The sequence below is a fragment of the Drosophila simulans genome, chromosome 3R, assembly GCF_016746395.2.
Source record: "Drosophila simulans strain w501 chromosome 3R, Prin_Dsim_3.1, whole genome shotgun sequence".
Classification (NCBI taxonomy): Eukaryota; Metazoa; Arthropoda; class Insecta; order Diptera; family Drosophilidae; genus Drosophila; species Drosophila simulans.
This window is the reverse complement of record NC_052523.2, coordinates 13557308-13578076: the sequence shown is the minus strand read 5'-3', so window position 1 is coordinate 13578076 and position 20769 is coordinate 13557308. Positions and strand designations below refer to the sequence as shown.

Genomic DNA, 20769 nt, shown 5'->3' with positions numbered 1-20769 from the left:
GAGTTTTCGGCTCCGAAGAGTGGAAATGCAAATCGAATAAATAGAAAGTAAATAGAAGGCACTGGCAAGCCAAATCACTCAGTGCACACAGAACGTCTGATGGAGAGACAACCTTTAAAGAAATGACTTGCCATCATCCGCCCATTGTCATCATCATCATCATCGTCGTCATCGCCCTCAAAGATTCTGTGGATGCGTTTGTTGTGGCTTTAAGTGTGTGTGTGACCCCAGGGGCATTGGCAGCGGGCTGGAAAAGTGGGTGGCAATAGTGTGTTCGCTAAGGAGGATGGGCTGGATTCTGGGAGGTGCAGAAATGCTGACTATGCTGCTCAGCCCGGTCATGTTGCGTGCCGAGCAGCTTAAGTCGTTATGAGATGACAATTTCTATACCGACTGAGCTGCGACTGCGACTGAGCTGCGGCCATATCAACACTTCCGTTTGGGTTACACTGGACAAATTTTGGCATTCCTCAAATCAAAATTAGTTCACAAGAAGTATGTAGTTTGGGTAACAAATTATAATTGTTGTAATTTTTGTGAACGTATCTATGCACCCAATTTAATGTGTAATTATTGCAATGACCATCATTGTACAATTACGATAGAAAGCACTAAAATGGAAAAAACTTTTAATTTGAGTATGAATTTATTTTTAATATTTGACGAATGCAATCATTACTTCACTATTTTAAGACTGCAAATATCAATGTCGAAACATACCAATAAAGTGAATTTATATGCTTCGCTATCACAAATTACAAAAATAGCAATTCATAAAAAGAAGACTTAAAATTCTGGAATTTCAATAAGCATTTCTATATTGTTTTTAGTTATTTAAACTAAGCATTGGAACGCCCAAGATCGGGTTAACCTTTCCGCTGCTAATGGCCCATTGATCACCGCTTATGATATTTGTTTTATGTGTATTTCACTGCCCCCCAGCACATGAGCCCCCTTCCACCCTCCTCCAACTACTTTGATTGCAATGCCCGGGGTACTTGGCATTAGGGGTGTGTGTGTTTTTTTTTGATTGTGTGTGTGAGTGTTCGACTGTGGGACTTGGCTTATAGATGAGTGGCTCTGCCGTCGGTGATTCACTTTGGCTGTTCTTATTTATGTTATCGCTATCGTGGCGGCGGCGATAGCTTCTGTATGACTATTGCTCCCTCCAGCGTTGGGCTCTCGACTGTTGCATTTGCATTCAGCATTTCGCATTTGCACTGGGCACATAACAAATAACGCTGGTGATTGCGATTAGGGTTTGTGCATATTTCACTGCCTTTCGCTGAGCGTGTTTCTTTTCGAAAATATTTCTCCTTTGGCCATTTTGGCATGTAAAACTGAACGGACGTGCGACGGCTGGCATTTTGCATTAGTTTCATACACGTGTATATACATTTGCGCGACAACATTTTATTAATTGCACCCAATAATCACACAAACGAAACCGAAAAGCTTAAACGACGGCGCAACCAAAAGCGGAAAAACACAAGGGCGATGCGACAAGAGCAGATGCAATAATATTTTCACGAAATATATAATATACATTTATATTATTTCCGCGAAGGCTGCTCACTTTTTTTTCTTTTTTAATTTGATTTTCGCACAAGATTCTTTATTCTTAAATTAACTGCAAAATGCATTTGGCGGCCCAGCGGAAGCGAGCGCACAATGTCACCGAATGGCGACGGCCAACGCTGCGTATACGCAATGGCACGCGCGCGCGACATTTACCGAAATTCATCCGCACCGTTGCCATCAGCAATCAATGCGCTTGTAATCTCCAGCTGTAATCATTTATTCCAGCTGCTGCTGCTTCTTCTTCTACTCTTATCCCCCGCCCGCGAATTCTGTTCTTGGTAAATCCGAAGCAGAAAAAGGGAAACAGTACCAGTACCAGTACAAGAATCGCAATCGGAATCTGTAGCGCGCCTATTTCCTCTCAGCATGCGACTGCGGCTGCCTTACGAATATTTTCACAAACGGGCCAAATTGGCGAGCGGACTGCGAACGGCGACTGCGACTGCGGCTGGCTGACAGACGAATGAACCGCCGAATTTCCCTGAGCGCCGCACGAAGCTCGCCAGCTCGTTAACTCAAAGACTGAGAAACTCAGAACTCAGATACTCGGAAGCTCACGGATACACGGAAACACGGACACACTGACACACTTACAGGCTGCGTTCCCAGCTCGGAATGTGCCCCCGAAAAAACACGACTGCGAATACACACTCAGTCGACGCCAACGCCAACGCCTCTGCTCGCAGCTGCTGCAGAGCTACAACAGCGACGTCGGCTGCGCGCATGTTGCACTCAAAGTGGGCCGCCGCCGCTCAGTCGCTCGCTCAAGCGCTCGCCCAGTCGCCCGCTCACCCACTCAAAGGCGAATCAAAAGCGAATGGCGACAAACGAGCGCTCGACTGTTAGCCAGCTGTTAACTGCTCGGCAGAGCGGCCTGTAAAAGTGTGTTAATGGGTTACAGCCGTTTACAGAGCTGTTGCTGTCACAGACAAGGAGATGCTGTAAATTGGACAAAATGGCACTCTATTAACAGAGCTACCCTTTTCATTCAGAAATGCCCAAGTGGAAAGACTTAGTTCGCTTATTTAGTTATATGAACAATATTATATTTGTAAAAAAAATACTAGTACTTAATTAACTTAACAATTACATATTGATATCATCAACACTGTAAAATAAGAGGGAACAATCAACCCCCTTTATTCATCACTTCAAACCATTTTTGTATTAGTAGAGCAGCTTATTTACATACTTATAAAACCTTTTCTTAACATGCATAAAATCGAATTGATAAAGTATATGTAATTGAGATATGTACATTCAATTTTGGAAAGCTGTTGCGCGGATGTTACCCCTCCCCCACCACCGAGTATTATTCCTGCTCAATGGAAATGTTACGCATACGCCATGCTGTCTGATTGTGCTTGTACTACAAGCGGCTCAATATTGGCGTGGCAGCGCACGGTGCTGCTGCCTAAGCCATTAAATGCATGACAAATTTGGCTTGTCAACAAGCGGAAGACGAGGCTAAAGTTTTCCCAGCCATAAATTAGCGCTACGCAGCCCGCCCACGAAAAAGTCGCAAAGTAAATTCCAATTAAAATTTCAGCGTAAATTCCGCAAAATGTAAATTATTTGAAATGAAGTCGTCGTCGGTCGGTTGTCGCCGGTTGCTGTATGCTGGATGTTGGTTGTTGGTTGTTGATTTGCTGTAGCTTGTGGCAGCAGCCGCTTTCGTCGGTGTTTTTGCATTTGCGGTTGCGGCGCCGCCAGTCGACAAACACCCGTCGCTGGAAAAAGGGGACACACACACAGCATACAACCCCCACACGCAATATCATACCCCATCTACCAACATCCATTTAACCATCCTGTACGTAATCACCCCTTTTTCAGCGCGTTCAGTTAAATTGTTTGTCCTCGCTTGACGTGCTCCCAGAATCCCGTCATCGAAATCCGAACTTACGGCCCCGGCAACTTGAAATTGCTTTGTGCGGGAATCCTTTAAGTAGACTATAAATACCACCATCCCTTCAACGCAGACCGAGGAAGACGAACGCCTTGCAGCCGTTTTGACATCAAACGTCTTCACCTCTCGGAACCTGCATGCACATCGCACATACACATATATATCTATATATTTGATACATATAATATATATCCAACGATATATTGACGGCTGTCAGGAAAGTCTGGCATTGCCAGCAGATATGCGCGCACACGTGGGACTATTAGACTTCAATAAATTCAATTTACACAAATTTCAAATCCAATGCCCAACCCCCCAACATGATGGAACGCCCTTGGCATAAGACGCAACCTGCATCCGCAAACAAATCAAAAGGCAAATATATAAAAACAAGGACCAAATCAACAGGGTCAGTGCGAATGCTAAATGCCCTTGACTTGAACATATATTTTATTTAAAGAAATTTAGTTTGACTTTATCAAGATTTATATCATTCGTAATGGGTTCTATTTATTGTACTTTATGTCTTAACAATTTAATCATAAATAGCATTTGCTTGCAAATATGAAAACGAAGCTAAAACCCTAACAATGTATTCTTTTGTAAAAAAGCTTAAATAGAAGAGTGGAATTTATATCACAAAACGTAGATGCCAGTTAATCTTATTAGGGTATTTTTCGTGTAGAAGTCAATCCTTGTGCCAACAAATACATACAAGCGAATTTAAATTGGGCACACGTCGTAGGGCAAACATCAAGGGACCGGTCCCAAAAGGCCTTCCCTTTTGACCTCCGCCCCCAGCTTCCACCCACATATTAGGCGTGTTTGCGGCAAAATAACCAAAAAGTATTGGCCCAAGCCTTCAGCTGCATCTGTCAAGCATTTTCCGAGGTTCTAGCTACTGGTGGGTTGGAGTGCACGGGGGCAAGGACATGGCTGCACTAAGCGGATTCTGCTGGCGGGAGCAGGGATCCTGCTAAATTGTCATACCGGGGACCATGGACCGGGGACCACAGCCCACGGCCGCCGATCAAATGCAGCTCCATATGCGCCGTTCGACGCCAAACTGTTTGCGCCAAAATCGAACGCTGCGTGGCATGCGGGCAGCATAGCAAATGACTTTTGATTGACATGTTTGACATTTTGCACGACTGGCAAAAATTGCTGGATCAGGACGGCCCCCCCTCGGCCACGCCCACATTTATTGCATTTTAAATGCGTCAGCATAATTCCTCAGTTTCTTTTTTAAATGAAACTCTGCGGAGGAGGCGATTGGACTGGGTGCACAGCGAAAAAATTGTAAGCTTTTTATTATTCCTGATATATTCCTGATTTAATGTATAAAGTCATCTATTGTGTACATACATAGCATATCTTAAATTTAATTTACCAACTTCTTAAGTAGCTATCCCGTTGAAATGTATATTTGTTGTTTCTTGTGGTGCAACTTTGCTGCTGGAAAATTTAAAAGCTTGCAGCTTTTCGGGGGGGAAAAACTAACAATCCACACACATGGAGCAACTATCCCATGTGCTCGTCTATCCCAAAAGGTTGCGGCTGCTTCAATTGCTCCAAAAAGAAAACAACCTCAAGGAGCCCTCGCCTGCGCATGCTTTCTTCAGCTGGTAAAAAGGAAAACAAAAAATCCGCCCCGTACACATGTGGGCGGCTTGCGGACGGAGTGGGCGTGGCCGGGGTCGGAGGTAGGGAGCATGGGTTCTTATACACACAAACATTTGCACAGTTCAATGCACAATTGATGGCAACAAAGCGCAAATGGAAGCGGGGCTCCTAGAGCTCCACCACCAACAATATCCAGCATATGAGTGGATTATGGCCCAGCAGGCAATGGCAACCGAATCCACATATGAGCACATGCGATGCGATGCGATTCCATTTCGTTTGCTTCACTAAATGATGGCAGACATGCGGTCAGCGGGGGCGGTGGGTGGCAGCTGCCAAAGGGCCACTAATGATGACTAAAGTCTATTAGGTCGGTCATATCAGCAGCAGCGGCCAAAGACAATGGCCTCCGAGGAGCGGACACAATTGGCCATCAACTGGGCCAATGGACAAGGCTGCAGGATCGAATTATTTGAATGCCGCTGGGTGAAGCACAGCACAGACTAATGGAGATCTTTCAGGAATATAATTTCAGAAATAATCAATGTCTTAAAATGTTCCCTGTGTAGCAAAACTAATTAATAACCCAAACTTCAAGCTAAGTTTCGTTGGAAAGTATTCGATTTTAATTTAATATAGCACACTTTTCGGGGCGCTTTTGAGGTCCAACCCAATAGCCATTGATTAAATCGATGGCCGCAACGCTATACGTGCAAAGGCTGTTTGACAATTTTGGGTTTTGTGCACTGCGGCCGCTGGCGAACATATTAAAATTATAATGCTCTGCAAACCCCGATTACTGGCCGAAAATCATAATCGAATTATGAACCAATGGTTGCCACAAATCCATTTAATTGACTTTTGCACTGAACGAGGGAGCAAGGAGAGCAAATGCAATAACAATAATCGTGATAAACATGGCCATAATGTAATACGTATTTCGTGTGCCACAAATGCAGAACCATTGCTGCCTAGTCTCATGTGGCACCGACTGCTTCCTGGACATTTGGGCACCTGTGAAGTTGGGCCCAGCTGGGGAAGCCAACTAACGATGAGCAACAGAAAGCCATTTGACTAATGGATGCTGCTGCTCGTGCTGCTCCTGCTGCTCCTACTGCTCCAGTTGCTCCCACAACCAACTTGGCCCCAAGTCGCAATCTCTGGCCGGCTTTCAGTGACGGTTTTGCCCTGGCTTTGGTTCGGCTTTTGGTTTTGGCTTGCAGCCATTGCCCATATCCATGGGTGGCCAGGATGTGCCCTTCACCACCCACATCCCCCCCTCCTATCCGTGCATCTCTGTGTGCGTGTGGCTGTGCCAGTCTGACTGTGTGATTTTGCGGATTTTGTCGAAATTACGAGCACGTGACAAAATCAACAAAATTAATTAATAAACTTTGCCAAGAATTTCCGTTGCTGTCGCCTCTTGTGACAGTTCTCATATCCAGCAATCCGGCAATCCCGAAATCCGTGTGTGTGAGTACGAGTATCTGGGTATCTGGGTTTGTGGATGTAGCACTTTGAACATGAGTTATTTGATTATCTGTCTTTGATGGAGCGCTACTAAATGCTGGCAATTTTATAGCACCCAGCTGATATTCCAATCGAAACCGAGCAGAATGTTCTTCATTAAAACCTTAGGCAATTAAATTACAAACTCGATTAAACTTTTTCGCCAGCCCAAAAGTTCAGCAAACATATTTGAGGCTGCGGCAAAGGAAATGGGGTATTTTCAGCAGCAGTCGTGAGATGATTTGTTCAAGAGCTTTGTGCTGAAATGTACAAAATGAATAAAAGCTTTTTTCTACGCCTGTGGCACGTTTACATCTGCTATTGGCACCAACTATATATATGTATATGCTTACCTACTGAACACCACACCTCCTTTTTTTTCGTCATTTTTCCTGTCCAGAGCGCCGCCGCTCTGCTCATCCATGCCAAAACATAATTGTGCGCTTTTTTATGTGGCGTGGCCGTCTACAACATTTTCTATGGCTGTCATGTTGATATTACATTGCTTGTAAGCTGCTCCGCGGAAGAAGTTCCCTATCCTTGCTCTCCTCCCGCCCTCCCACTCTTTGCGTCAGCTCGACATTTTTATTTTATTATGCTGCCTGCATAATAATGCCACGCCCCACGCCTGCCGCCCTTCGCACTTGGCCAGCTTTATCTGCTGGCTCATAAAAATAAAGCGTTGCGCATTCTTTCACGCCATTTGCAGTTACTCTGATAAGAACTAGAGAGCTTCTTTAGCTTCTGCTGGCCCTGCTACTCCAGCTGGTGCCGCAAGGGGGCGGGGTGGCGGTGGCGCAAATTCGGGCGGGTCAAAGGTCAGGCGCAAATTCCCTTTGTTTTGATATACGCCTGTCAATGTGCTAGCGATAACCGGGACCATTGCCCAGACCACATCTGCACTTACATTGTAGTCTTGGAAATTTAAGAAAATTATAATCATAATTTGCTTAAAGTTCAGAAAGCAACATTAATTTAAAGATTTAAAATTCTAAGATAAAAACTGTAGAAATATATATAGACATATTTACAAAGTATGTATTGCTATATTGTCAATGGATTCAGGTAGGAGCTTCAGGATTTTATAGCAGATCCGCTTCGTGTTTGCCATCATATAACATTATTTCATTATTTAGATAGATATAAGTTCATTTCGCACTGTGTACCTCCTTAACAGCTCTACTCCTCGCATGCGTCATTATCAAGTGCAAATAATAAATCATGACAAGCCTCGCCGCTCCAAACACACAATGCCCATAAGATGCAAGGGGTGTAAGCGGGAAGTGGACCGTGCCTCCAAGGCATAGAATAGATATAGATACAGATACAGCTTTGCCTTTGTCTGTTCATTTGTTTGCTCAGCAGATTTGTCCGCCTGCGAGTGCGTGAGTGTGGGTGTGCTTGTGTTTGTGTGCCGATGCGTTGTCTTTAGCCATTGTGCGGCATAATTAATCATAATTTGTGTGCGTTTTGCGGCAATTAATAATTTGTATGGCATTCGCAACTGACGCAGCTCAAAAGTTGATACACACAATCATAAGTGGTTTGAGTTCAAAACTTGCCAATTAAATTAAAGAGCTCCCCAGATACTAAGTCAGTGGGTTAATGAAAGCCGCACACTTTCTTAGCTTATATTTCCTGGAAATTTTTTGCGAGCCTGTCTAGCAATCTTTCGTCAATGTCATCGCGATCCTGTTTTGTGTCTGCTGCCGCATCGACTGCCTCATCTGCCTCATCTGCAACTGCTCCTGATGTGTGCGGATAATTGAAAAAGTTAAAGTGCTCGAAACAGTGAATTTATAAATTCCCCCCAGTGCCATAACTCATACGCAGCGTTGGCCCGACGAATGTCTAGCAAAAGTTCCACTGCGCTCGGCTCGTCGGTTTATTTTGAGTTTTGAAATGAATTGACTTTCAAGTGTGCCACAGTGTTTTGGTTTCTCTGCCGCTTGTGGTGCTTCTGCTGCCGTTGCAACAACTGAAATGCAGCCGGCTTTTTGTTTTGATTGCAGTTGGTGAACATAATTTATTACGGCGCAGTGCCTAGAGAAGCGAAACTTCCTGCAAGTTTATGGCCAAAAACAAAAGGGCAACAAATGTGGACAGTGACGTTTCAGCAGGGAAAATTGCAAATAAACCAATAGCCTCAACATCCCTTCGGTTCTATTCTGTTCTTCCTCATTTTTCCAGCTGCAAAAATTGCGTGCAAACTTATATCGCATGCAGTTTTTTATTTTTGTTTGCTTGTTTATTTTTCGACTTTCTGCTTGATTTTTCAATTTCTGCACGATGGCAAAAAGTTGCCGGTAGTTGATGCATTTTTTTGCCAGCTCGACTTTTGGCCCGGGGTGAGTTTAATTGACTGATTATTTCAGCCAGTGAGTGGCAGCCATAGCCACAGCATCGACCACTCAATTACATGTGCATCGAGCACTCCATGTCGACATGTGTTCATTACTGGTTTCATCGTCCTGGCTATTGATGGCCTGGCTTAAATCAAATGTACATAAGCCAACTTATGGACGGACAATGGAAGTGCAGTTGCAAAACAATGGCCAACACAATCGACAATAATTGCCACAAGCCCAAACACACGCACTATGCAAACACGCATTCGAATTGTCCTCGAAATTTGATGGCCAACGGAGCATTTTGTTTGTTTGCTGCGAAATTGGTTCGCCTAAGCTGAAATCAATTGATTCAGGGACAATGCATTGTAATGCATTCAGCATCCATGCAACAATCTATAAAACATGTGACCACAAGAACTCACTGTGCTGATGATAAGACAACGGGCACTTACGTATTGATGGATGGAACGTGTGGTTTTATTCAGATTTTTCCGTTTGCCGTTTGTCATTTGATACGAATCGGGATATATTTTGCTAAATCCAATTGCATTTAATATTTTATGAGAAATAAACAGCAATTTCAAGCGTTTATCCCATTTCATAGACAGATCAAATGTGCCATTCTGGCTTGTATTTATTTAAAACTTAAATAATTAATTTTTGCTGTGTTAAAATTTAGCTGAAATGGTGTTTTGTTTTTAATTGGCTTATAAATTCCTTTAAATCGCAAACAATATATTTTAGAGGTATATAATAATATATTTAAATTATTTTTAATATAATATTAATGTAATGATTAAATTACATTGGGCATACATATAAAGTTTTAAAACGAAGCAAAGTTACAAAGTAAAATTTAAGACATAATTAGCTTAAAGAATATAAAATTCACAAACTTTTTAAGTTTGTTTTATATATTATACTTTTTATTTCGTAAACATCACGATTCTTTTCTTCTATTTCCCGATATGTTGTAGCTACAATATCTTGGTGTGGAAAACAAAGCTGGAAACGGAGCGACCACTTTGACCTTTCTGCTCCGGCAAGTGTTAACTCAATTTAAATAAATTCAACTATCAACTCGGGCTCACCAGGCCGTGGCACTTTGGCCTCATAGAGAGGCAACGCACGTTTGCACGTTGCCATCGCAGGATGCCATAAAAAGGAGATTACCCAGGGGCCGGAGTCGGAGTCCTCGCCTTTCCTGCCAGCCTGTTCCCCATTAAATGGCGAGGATCCGAGGAGCAGCGTAACCTGCAGCCATGTCATGTGCAAATGAGCCAAATGCCGGGCCACAACAAAATGTACAGCGATGGTGTGACCCGGGCAATGGTGTGACTTCGTCAAGAGGACCTTTTCTTCGGGATGGAAGGAGAATTTCGGGGGTAGCAGGAATCCGGCTTGTTTATGGCACATTTCTATTCATTATGAGTACTTAGGTCAGAGCCTGGCCTCGAACATTACTTTTATTGCCCCAACTGATGATGATTTCCATTTCTATTTCGGGCTGCCCGTCTGGATAAATGTGTGTATCCTATCCCTATCCCTATTCCTATCCAGGACTCTAATCGTTGGAGTTACACGCAATTAATTCTGCTTTGTAATTAACCAGGGCCAGCCAGATTCCATGCTCTTGCTGCGGTTGCTGTGTGTTCTTTTTTTATGGTTCTGGTTTTTATGGGCATGCCCAAAGTCCATATAATTTATTGACAAATTTGCACATTTACCACGCGGCGAAGCCCAGTCCCTGCCAATCGGTGGATGAGTGGGTGGACTCCGGATGAAATGGCCGGGTGAAATGTGGGTGCCGGCGTGTGAAAATGTTGATTAGTGCACTGCTCTCCGCCGGCAGACGCTAATGAGTCCGCCTGGGGGCGCAATGCCAACAAAGTCCAATTCCAATTTGCGTCTCGAATCGGTCAAGTCACGCAAAGGCAACCAAATCGGGCAAATCGGCCAAAGGCAGCGGGGCACTAATAATAGCCATCGGTAATTACGCCCTAAGAGTTCTGTTCCGTACCACTCGCCCCACTCATCGAGGCCTTTTGTTGTTGCGAATAATGAAAATTATAAGCAACTTCCGAATTTCATTATCGAAATTAGATGTTCCAATGGTGCTGCTGGTCTCGATGGAGGCCATGGATGCGATAGAGCGGGTGCGCTGGCCTGATGGATTTTGCGGATGTTGAGGATGTTGCGCTAATTTGTCAACTGGCATAACGACGACAAACGACAAAGTGAAACTCATTGTGGGCGTAACCGGGCGCTTCCGAGCCTCTTGGCCTTGTCAAATTCAAATTGACTCATTAAAAATTAAGTTCCCCCTTACCCGCTTCACCAGCAGATTTGCTTTGTGAGTCACCAGTAGGCAGGAGAAGGAGAAGCAGTGCCACCAGGAGCAAAATCCACAGCAACGTTAACCAAATGATAAATAGCAAAATTAGATTTGACAGCCAAGCACGGGCCGCGTTTGGTTGGCAGCACAAATTGCAGCATTCATCTTGATTAAATTTCTGGTCCGCCGTTGGAGTTTTAATATTATTCCGTGCCCCGAGTTTAGCTGATTTGCTTGAGCCCGCTCTCTGATGTGGGGCAGCCGCAATTTAAATTGAGCTTTAAGAGCAGATTTCAAATGGAAACCACAGCTTTCCATCTTGCCGATGCAGCGGCTGCTTCATCATTTGATTCACCAGCAGATGCCATTTTCATGAGCTCTTACTTTAAACTAATTTACAATTAAATAGCTCCTCTCAGCAGAGCTTAGAGGAATTAACATTGATTTAACATCAGTCCACGTCATCTGTCTAACTTCTTATCATAACCAACTAACTACCAACTAACATAGACAACCCACTTTCTAACTATGAAAGGTCATTATAATGATTTACCTTAGTTTAGTACAATCAAATATACTTGAAAATCAGTATGTATATATTTATATTTTCAAATGTTTGGTTGTCTATTGCTCGGGTTCATACATTTATCTATACCAATTGGTAAACTGAACCAGTTGATATTTACTTCACCCTAACACATCTTGGTAAATATGACTTTAGACAGTCGCAACATTCGAACCACATCTATTGATTATGTCACTCAGGTTGTTGCCTGATTATTGGACAGGTGGGTCAACAGCTTTCAGCTGCAGACCTTCAAACGCCTTGCAATTAGCTGTCCTGCCTGCGATGGTCTGTGCACCCATGACAAAGCGATTCGGGCTCCATTATTCAGCCGGGGCTAGCCCTCTGCAACTCATAAATAACATCTTTGCTGCTTGAGTGGCATCGCATTTTGCTGCACACTTGTGTGTGAAATTTTTTGCGCATATATATCAGGGAGCACATGTTGCACTTTCAGCTGCACCATAACAGCAGCACCACCAATACTTGGCTGGCTTCTCCGGTACGTGGCACATTTCATTGTGCCACAGAGCTGGGCGAGATGGGGCGAAGCTGGCGTGTTAAATCAATTGGGAGCTTGTTGCTGGCTTACTTAGCTTCCGCTTCCGCTGGTTGGCAGGAGGAGGTGTAGGAGGAGTCCTGCAGCATGCAGCATGCAGCATGCCGCATCCGCTGCCAGCACCGCATGTGTGCTTCTTGTGCATTTTGTTCTTGCCATTTTTCATATTTCACTCCAGCCCCTCGTGCTGCACGCCCCCAGTTGTTATATGGCACTTTAATGATGCCCAAGGAACATGTCAGTTTACGAGTACGTTCCCATTAAAGCAAAGCCCACGGCGGGAGGAGTCGGAGATTTTGGGTCCGGGATTGGCCTGCTCTCTTTCGCTCGATTTCCCATCAAATAATGCAGAAATATGCCCAGCTAACTGGGGGAAAAACCAAAACAGCAGGACCGTAAAGATGAAACAAAATTTTAAAATAAAAATCCCAAGACGAGGAAATCTGAGACGACCGGAAAGGTAGCGTAAGCTGACTGCCGTTAAATGCGAAGGTCAGCGTGGCGTATACGCAATATTTTATGCCATTAACTGCGGTTGACTACATCGTACACTTGAGTTCGCATAAGTAGCAGTAGACATCTTTGATTCCGCCACCCAAGATGCCCGCTACCCACTTCCTTCCGTTTTGTACATATCCCGGGACAAATCGCTTCCTCGACGAGTTCCATTGTCCCTGATTGCATTTATATTTGCTGCAATTGTGTGAGTGCGATGGGGTGGGTATGTGTGTGTGTCTCTGGGTGTTTTTTTGGGGTGGCGAGGGCTGAGTGTTGAGTGTTTGTGGGACAGCAGATTTCCACAATGTCAATCAGCGCCACGCAATCAGTTTATTCTATTTATCAGCCAAGCAGCTGACTGGCAATCCGCTCCGGGCGTTCGACAATGGCTCCGGCAAACACTGCGAATCCTTTGTGTACATAGCCATCGTCCACACATGCATACATGCAAGCGTGTCTGTGTGAGTGCCGTGCACAGTGGCGGTAAAATTAATGGCACTGTCAAAGGATTTAATTCAGATTTTAATCAATTGAATTGCCCATTAATTGTTTTCGCTTAAATATGCCTTTTGATGTTGAATAATGAGTGCTACCTATGAGTAATTATTAGTTTTAAATAAGATATTTAATGAATCTCTTTAACAAAATCCGTATTTAACATAATTCCAATTGATAAGCTGCATTTACCAACCAAATAACTACAAAGAGCGAAAAATCTTTTAAAAAATTAAATTAATTGTTTGTCACGTTTAATTATTTGTTATATAGTTAGTACGTGGAAGCAGCTTGAAATCAAACCAATAAATAGATCTATGCTCACTTTTTAGTATACCTTTATTATAAGTTACTATGTTCGTGTTAGATGTTATAGGTTTGTGACAACACAGGCGTTCCCTCAGCACAAAGTGTAAATAAACAAATTCTCAGCAACAGTCAAGTGGACCGGACTGGCATCTGGGACTGACGAGTGCAGGACGTGCCACGGCCGGAGAATACGGAATCCAGAACCCGTTGGATCGGAGAGGCGCCATCACCTTGGCCACCTGAGTGGCGGGTAATAAAATGCGCATTTGTGCACGAAATTACGACAGTTTAGAGCTGTTGCTCCAGTTGGCAGCCGGATTGACTGGGATGCGGAGAACACGGCTCGGATCGCAAGTATGTATGTAATTCCCAGGTGCCGGGCTCGTGCTCAACTGTCCGTGTTTTAAGCAGCGAACGTCCGTCGTAGAAGTTTCTTTATGTTCTCGCCGGCGGCCGCAAAGGGCCAACAAGTTTTGGCCAAGCAAAGTTATTTTCAATAAGCTGCTGCTGGCTAAAACTGCGAAAATCAACAGCACGGGAAAAGTTAGCAACTGTTTTTGCAGCTCCTGCCTAAGCGGCATTCATATCCTTCAGCCAGGTTGGCACAACTTGAACTTACCTTAACCCATTAATTTGTTTCGAGTTTTCGAGGAACCAGCTGAAAAGTGTACATAACTAACTATAATAATAAATAGCTTAGTAAAAAGCATTTAAATCCTTTCAATGTGCTTAATGGGAAAAATACAGAATACTTCTTTCGTTCGTTACTTGTATTTACTGGTATTTTAATTTCTTTAAAATAGTTATACCATTTTTAAACCATCTAATTGTTAAAATAAATGTCTTATTTTCATATCAATATCAAAAGAAAACCCATGAATTATTCATCACCTCCCAGTTTCAACTTAACTGATTTCCCTTAGTGGCATATAGGCGATTAATGTAAAGTATTGAGAAACTCAACCTTAACTATGACCCAACTATGCGGAGTTATTAAGTCCTGTTTGCGAGAAAGGCAAGTGTATACACGTAGTTCGCCGCTACGCTTTACGGCAATAAATATGCATGAGTGGCATTAGCGGAACCGGAGGATACTGGGCACTCCACCAGTGAAGTGGGGGCAATAATCCGACTCTACAGCTCCTTGAAGTCCGAGACGAGAGTCGGGAATGTGGGCCCAACATTTATGTTCCAGCAACTATTTTTATTGCATATTTTTCGGGTCTGTGGCGAAATTAATTGCACTTGAGCTATGTGCATTTACCGTAATGAGCTCCTGAAGGGAGTCGTCCTTCCGACGGGCCAAAAGGCGACTCCGGACGGCAGGACGTGGAAGTGGATGTGGGCGGAGAAGGGAGACCGAAGCGCTTGGCTGCAATTAACTTTAATTACGGCAACAATTGTCGCCGAGATGCGGGGGCAAGTTTGCTGTTTCTGTTGTTGTTGTTGTTGTTGCTTTTGCTGTTGCCGTATTTGCTGCTCGACTTGTTTAACAGCTACTTAAATCCGGGGCGCTTTTCAATTGTTGCACACATTGCTCATACGCCCCGTTGTGCGGCTGCAGTGCAGCACTAGTAATGGTTGAACGCTTAGCAGCTGCTAATGGAGTTATACGTAGAGGATTTGGAGCCCAACTTGAGGCGGCAGTTCCACCATCACTTCTACCAGCATCAGTTGCCATAGCAAATGACTTTTGGGCCAGGCGCTCACAAAACTAATGTAGAATGTGTACACGAAAGAAAATAATCATTTATAAATATATTCAGATATGAGATATATTCAGATGAGAAATTCAGCTGTTTAACTTATTTTTGTGAAGAACCAAAGCTTGGCATTTACTTAAAGGAAATTATGGAACTATAGCTATTTCTCAGATACATTCCCATTTTGTATCAATAACTTACTTTGCCAACTTTTTTCAGTGCCCAAAGTATGTATATACATATTTATGTAGCCAGTACGTGTGCACATGGAAAATCAGAGCTAATGATGCTGCCACGGCAGCTGCACCGTGTGCAGGTCTCCTCCAGCGGCTCATTTGGCCCTAATGCCAATCGGAAGGAGGAGATCCTGGTGGCCCATTGTGAAGCCAAAGCTGCTTGTTGGCTGGCAACAAGTTTGGGGCAAGTTAGTGCAGTTTCATTTAACATTTGCATTGTTGCCGTCTTAATTAGCGTCGTTTGTGGCAGATGTAGTCAGAGAATGCAACAAAAACTGATTACTTTTTGTGGTTACTTTCAGAATATTGACTTCAATGGCAAATGAGCTTATGCTTCAATGAGAATGAAATTGCGCCATAATTGACTTTGAACAAAATCACATGAAGAATTGAGAATTGAGAACAATGAAGCACATATCCAATCATTTTCTTCACTTCCCACGTCTTCGAAAAAACGCTAAGAGCCATAGAATCCAACATTAATTCCCATCATGCATGTGCTCTCACAGTAATTCATTACATAATGCCTTAATGTTTATTAAGCTCACCAATCAATTGGGAAGCGAATTGCATTTGCATCTTGAGCTCCGGCTGTCAGATCGCAAAACTTTTAATTGCTCAAAAATGCACGCAATCAACGGCTGATGACTGCCGGCATTTGGCTCGAAGTGCCCCCCTCCCGCTGGGCGCGTTGATTGACCCACAACCAGCCGCAACAGTACACTGAAAAAAAGGGAAAACTCACTCAAACAAATATGTATATAAAATATGTAGCAACTTAAAGAGGAAGCATAAGATGAATATAACCACATTGAGCATATCAAATATACCACTTAAAATTCTTAATTTTGGTTAAATATTTTTGCTCATATTATTAATTTATGTGTAGTGGAATTTTTTTATTCCTTAATTATACTTAATGTTTCAAAATGCAATAATTATCATAATATTATGCTATGTGTAGTGGAAAGAATGTATTTGTTTCTTAATTTACCTTCACATGACGTTAAGAAATGAATTAATTAACAATGATAAACTGTAATATAACATATGTATTTTTCAAACACTTAACTAGTTTTCCGTTCCAGTGTAATTGGTTTAATTGTGCATGTGTATACCCATACCCGCATATCTGAATATGATCTGACAACCATTGCTGTTTTCATTCGAAATTCATTGAGCAAAAAATAGCCATTGCATTAAATTGTTAGCACTTTAAATTGTTGTATATTCCATTTTCAATTTCATCTTACTCTGCTTTCCGTCTTTATTTTACCCATTTGCGAGTGCGTGTGTGTGGTGAGCAGGGAAAATATCTACACAAAATTAAAAACAAATTAAATTCCTCTCCGCAACATTTCACTTCCGTGCACACACACACGTACACGCAAGGCAAACAACGGGCAAAGACAACCAACGATTTCCGTCCGGCGGCAGCTCTTCTCGCATAGTTTCCAAATTAAAGTTGGCCCGAACACGGAGCCAGAAATCTATAGAAAATAAATAGAACTGTTGGCCAAGTTTGGCGAGGGACGAAACTGTCGGCCAGCCAGCGGCAACGTCATTAAAGCAATACTACGCATAGTTTGGCAAGCTGGAACCTGGAAACTGGAGCTGCCAGGAGGAGGAGATGGAGATAGCGATGGAGATGGTGATGGCCAGAACCGGAGCCCAATGGCTGCCAAGAGGTCAGCCGGACCAACGTTTTATGAGCGCGGCAGCTAAATTGAAACTTTTGATTGAATACAAACTACAATCTCGGTCCAGGACGAAGCCGGACGAACTTTCATTCGACTTGGATGGAGGAGTCCTCGGGTTCAGGATGGGCAGCGGCAGCAGCGTTCGCTTGATTGCCAGCCAAGCTCCTGGTTTACAGTTACCTGGCCCCGTCACCCACTTCCTGCTCGGTGGTCCTGCTCCTGATCCTGCTGTTGCCTTTGACGTTGCTCCTTCAACCAACTAGGAGCTCTCACGCTGCCTTGCCTCCGGCTACAAACTTAGTTTTCTAAAATTAAAATAATACAATAAAGATTATATAACCGGTAGTCTGGCAAGCGAGCTGCATATACACAGTAAAAAGCATTTAGGTATTAGACTCGAAAAATATTATACACACTAATTGAATTAATCGAATATTGAAATTTACAAAAAGAAATACGAATTTCATCTAGTAAACGAAAAGACTTTACTAAAACTTTAATATAACAAAATGAATTTTTTATATTTTTTATTAGTTTTGTTCAGTGTGACATGTATACAAGTTTCTCCACAGTTTTATGAAAATCTCCGACAGATTTTATTGAAAAGAGAGATCCGAAGAAAGGTTATAGTTTTTCCAGCATTTAACGGGTAAATAATTCCAGTTGCGATAATCGTTTTGGGACTGATGGCATTTCCCCCGAGTATCTTTTGCTCAGCATGAAAGCATTTGCCAGATGTCTATTTTAAGTTCAGGTAATGTATATACGTAAAAACAGGGATTTTCAGCTGCTCCAGCAATATTCCCAATATCCCCAAAAGCCTCACAATATTGCTAAATGCAGGAGGATGGGAAGTCTAAGGCGATAATAAGGATAATGAAGACGGGGAAAAGTTATGAAATCGTTGTCAAAAAAGAAAAACAAGTGGGGGGCAGGAGCAGAAGGCGATAGGAGAACAGACGGAGAACAAAGAAAATGTCTGGCGGGAAATTCAGGCTGATGAAAAATGCTTTTCATGCGCGCTGCCATTTACCACGAATGTCGATGTGTCTGTCTGGCTTTGTGGGTTGTGTTTTGTGCTTCTCCTAAGCGCTGGCAGCATATTCATGACATGGCCAAAATTTCAGATAGGCCTAAATAAAAACAGCTGAAGGCCAACTAGGCAGCTCCGAGTGAGTTCTTTCCAGCCATCTCTTGGCTCTCAAAGTAGCTCAAACTCAAACCAAACCGACTCAACCGCACCCACAACTCGGCGAGTGGAGCGGAAAATGTGTCAAGCATTGACCTTGAATCGGGCTCAAAAAAAAGAGTGAGAAGGTTGAGTGAAATTGCCAGTTGAGTGAATCTGTTAGCAGCGCAATTGCTCGAGTTAACAGCGACTGAGATTGGAGTGGCATAGGCGCTGAGGGGACGTCCCTAAACTTAAGCATAATAATTAGGTGGAAACATGCGTGCACAAATCGATGGTTAATAGCATCCAGCCAGTGAGATTAGCTCGGCTTGGATTTCCAAATGCCATTCATCATGTGGCTGGCGGATATTGGATACACCTGTGCGCACATCTACCTTTATGGAGTAGGGAATCTGGATTGTGATTCGGCTTGGCTCAGGCACCACAAGCATTTCTTGGCACCTTGTTAACATGCTCTTTGACAGTTGTCCTTGCCCTGCCGCCGGCATAATTCTCATTAAAGTTGATTGAGCGAAAAACTTCATTACAAGACTCTTTTGGCCCCCATCACGTTGCTCCTCTTGGATTTTCTTTGGCTTTTCTTTTGTGGATCGGTAAGTGTGTGTGCGAGTGTGTGCTGAGGAAATTAAATTTTGTGCCCCATAGGACACACAGTGGCAAGATTGAAGTAGTAGGAGGAGTAGGCGGAGGGCGAGGAGCAGGAGGATTGGCTAACGAACGAACAAGACATTTTGCAAGTGCTTACAATTCATTTGGCTCTTATTAAAATGCTTAACTAACCTTTGGCAACTTTCAGCTGCATCCGCAGCTGTCAGCCGCTGCAAGGGATTATGTTAATCAGGGACTCTTACACAGCAGCAGCGCCACTTTGCACTTTGCCAAGTTGCCTTGGCTAAATGGGTGGGCTTGGTTGTTTTGGGTGAGCAGGTGGCAGGTGGCGGCACACCCACCCAGTGGAATTCTAAGGAATGGCAAAGTCACAAGGCCAGCGTTGTCGCGCGACTTTCCTGTTACTTTTTCAAAGAACTTTTCGCCATCATCCCCCATTTAAGCTGGCACTATAAAAGATGACTTCCTTCCCGTTTTTGTGCTCGAATTTCAATGCAATCTGCTGCCAGCAGCGTCCACTCTTCCCTTTCTTCCTATTTCGATTCAACTGTCCAATGGCGAACGCTGCGTTTAATATAAATTTCATAGCATAACTTTATGCGAGCGTAACAAGTTGCCTATTAGCGCCCGGAATTTTTCATTTTCATTTTCATTTCTCGCGAGCAAAAGCCATCAGCTGGCCAGCGAATTTAGCTGATGCGGCAGCTGCAACTGTTGCCGGCTGTCCCGTCGGAATGGGATTGAAGAACCTACTTCAGACCCACCATCCGGGGGTAATGGTGGCCCTTGGCCTGTGAAGCCAATTTGCACCACCAAAGTCATCAACTACGCACACGCACACGCCTCAATAAATTCAATTTACACGAATTTCCAAAGGAATGGTGCGTCGTCCCTTGAAAGCTGGCGAAAGCGGAGAAATTCCGCATCGTGGAGAAGTTTTGCAGGTGTGAACACCAAGATAAACACCGAACGGCAGCTGGTGGCCAGGTGCTTTCAGGGCTTTCCAGGTGATTCCGGGTGAGTCGGGGTGTGCGGGAAATGAGACAGCCGTCGGGCAACCTTATTGGCATCGACATGCATTAGCCGGGCCGCAAATGCGAAGTACATACGGGGGCGAAAGCCAAATACAACCGCACACACCAACCGAACCGCCGACATCCCGGCCACGTCCAACAACAACAACCAACTCGAACTCGATTACAACAATGGCAGGATAAAAAAAAAAAAAAAAAACGAGAGCAACAAGCCAAATTGCAAAAGAAAACTTTTGTGCACTGCGGGCGTTGTTGCGGCTTTTTCCGAGCTTGCCACAGCCGCTCTTGGAAAAGCCGATGCCACAAAAGCGGCGGACGATGAACACAACCGACAAATAAAGGTCAGGATCGGAATTTAATTTTAATAATACGCCCTTAAACATCCATTGGTTTTCATTTAAGATACTTACTTGAATAATCGAACGAAATACTAATTATTCCATTAACTTTGGCGCATAGATGACATTTGAACATGAAAACACTGTTTATCTTTAGTCTGATAAGCAAATAATCATGAATAAAATATATATATAAACTAAATTTCCCAAACACTATTTCCCA

General features: G+C 43.4%; 1 protein-coding gene and 2 long non-coding RNA genes across 3 annotated transcripts in view; 2 read left to right on the top strand and 1 right to left on the bottom strand.

Moving 5' to 3' along the window:
• Nucleotides 1-2072, bottom strand: part of LOC6728335 (octopamine receptor beta-2R) — a 44782-nt gene extending 42710 nt beyond the window's left edge. The window contains exon 1 of the mRNA XM_044923314.1: nucleotides 1892-2072. The gene's annotated coding sequence lies outside the window, so the exon portion shown is untranslated. The remainder of the gene's footprint in view (nucleotides 1-1891) is intronic.
• Nucleotides 2073-13196: 11124 nt separating this feature from the next.
• LOC123327299 lies at nucleotides 13197-14443 on the top strand. The gene is made up of 2 exons (XR_006541946.1): nucleotides 13197-14088; nucleotides 14146-14443. It is a non-coding gene; the product is annotated as an uncharacterized LOC123327299 (long non-coding RNA).
• Nucleotides 14444-17929: 3486 nt separating this feature from the next.
• Nucleotides 17930-18260, top strand: LOC27207428. Its single transcript, XR_001600421.2, has 2 exons — nucleotides 17930-18127; nucleotides 18194-18260. It is a non-coding gene; the product is annotated as an uncharacterized LOC27207428 (long non-coding RNA).
• The last annotated feature ends 2509 nt before the right edge of the window (nucleotides 18261-20769 follow it).